The following is a 2,186-nucleotide window of genomic DNA, read 5'->3' as shown; positions in this document are numbered from 1 at the left end:
TTTCCCATCTGCCAGTTTCCCACCTCCAGAGAAGAATACCATCTTTAAGCTTCAACTGGTCCCATTGTGCCCAATAGTTCCTTGTCACAGGGCTTAGACTAGACACCTTCTCCCAAGCAGGGTGCAAAACACTTGCTTTTAGAAAATCAGTTATTGGCTTCAAATCTTGATCTTTCTACTGCTCTGCTTTAATATCTATACCTGGTTCCACTTCACCATCATCAACTTCTTCAGTCACTTTGACTTCAGCTTGGTGGCACCTAGTTAGTTCAACTTCTCTTTTAACAGTTACAGGAATTTGGCCTTTGTTGTTCCAAACGTCATTTTACCAAAATTAATTACAAATTTCCTCGGGAGTAAGTAGTCCAACCCTAATATGCATTGATCTTCAATGTCAGCCAAGTATACTTTGAGTCTGTCCTTCATGCCCATGAGCTCAATAGTTACCCACACTGGTCCCCACAACCTTGCAGAATATCCTGTCACACCACAGAGCTTCTGTACAGCTTCTGGTACTCCTTTGTTATCCAGCATCTTGATACTCACAAGGGTTTACTGAGATGCAGAATCTATGACAAAGTTGCACCTTTGGCCATCCAGCTTTCTTGTCACGTAGATACTATGTGTGCTTGGCATTTTACACCCAGCTGTTGGGACTTCCATGATGAGGTTTGGTGGGTATCCCTCAACAACAAACACTACTGGTCTCCCAAAAGCTGACTTGTTGGTAATATTCTTCTTACACTGGCTTCTCATATGTCCTTGCTCTCCACAGTTCCAACAACCTTTCTGGGTAGCAGCTTTTCCTGCTGTGACATCTTCCCTGTGTTGAAGTTTCCAACATTGAGCTCTCTTGTGCCCAGGTTTATTACAGTGCCAGCAAAGTCCCTCAAACTTCTCTGAAAGCTGCCCTTTTCTGGCCTTGAATCCTGATGACTGTACCAAACTTAGTATCTCTGTGCTGGACTTAACATATGATTCGAATTCAAGAGCTCTGGCCATTGCATCCTGCATAGTAGAGGGGCGTGCTTGCTTTATTTGTATCTTTAGTTGTGGACTGTCCACGGCATCTACAAACTGATCCCTCAGCAACAGCTTGAGGACATCAGGTGGCGCAGTTGGGTTGGCTTTGTGTGCCATACTTTCCAAATTCTGTGCCAGCTCTTACAGGCTCTCCCCTTTAGCGCGGACTCTAGTCCTAAACCTAGCCCTGAAGACTTCAGACTGATTTTGGGTTTCATACCTGAATTCTAGAGCAGCCACCAGTGCTCTATAATTGTGTCTGTCGTCTGCTGACAACTGTCCAAGTATTTCCAGTGGTTGTTCCTTCAAGTTCGTTGCCAGATATACTGCTTCCTGCTCCTCTGTCCATCCATTCATCTCTGCCAGGAGCTCAAATTGTGCTCTATATGCTTCCCATGGTGCCTTCCCATCGCATTCCTGTGGCTTCCTTCGTACTAGATCACCCCAATTGCTGACATTCATATCTGGGATGTGACTTCTAACAGTACTGAAGATGTCTGCATTAGGGTTTAGCTGCGGGTTCTGGAATGGCTTCCCGTTGTCTGAGGCTGATTAAGTCGATCATTAATGTATCCCCCTTGTGTAAAAGACAATAAATCATCCTTTAATGTATTTAATTCGCTTTTAAATTTACAAATGTTTTCCATTTGTACTTTTTGCCATTGTTGTTGACTTTCCTGTAGTTGCTGCTGACTTTCCTGCAACTGTTAGATACTTTCTTCCTATTTCTTTTCTTGTTCTAGTTGCCACTGCTGTAATCTCTCTTCTTGTTTATTTTCTTTCTCCTCCAACCACTGCTGTAGCCTATCTTCTTGTTTCTTTTCTTTCTCCTCCAACCATTGCTGTAGTCTCTCTTTTTGTTTATTTTGCTGTTCGAGCTGCCACTGTTGCAGGTTTTCTTGCCTCTGCTGTAATCTCTCTTCTTCTTTCTTTTCTCGTTCTTCTTGTTTCTTTTGCTGTTGTTGTATTGCTGCCATCAAATTTGCTAAGTCCTAGTTGGATTTGGCACTTCTCGTTTTCATCTTTTTTTCTTTTCCTTCCCACTGACTGACACCAATTTGTTAGGTTTATGCTCGTTTGATAATTTCTGGTAGAAATGCTACCCGAGAAACTTCAGCGATACAAGTCATTTCTTAAATAAAACTAGTTTATTCTTTCTCAAT

This window comes from Limulus polyphemus, unplaced genomic scaffold (assembly GCF_000517525.1).
Source record: "Limulus polyphemus unplaced genomic scaffold, Limulus_polyphemus-2.1.2 Scaffold671, whole genome shotgun sequence".
Lineage (NCBI taxonomy): Eukaryota > Metazoa > Arthropoda > Merostomata > Xiphosura > Limulidae > Limulus > Limulus polyphemus.
This window is presented reverse-complemented; position numbering follows the sequence as displayed.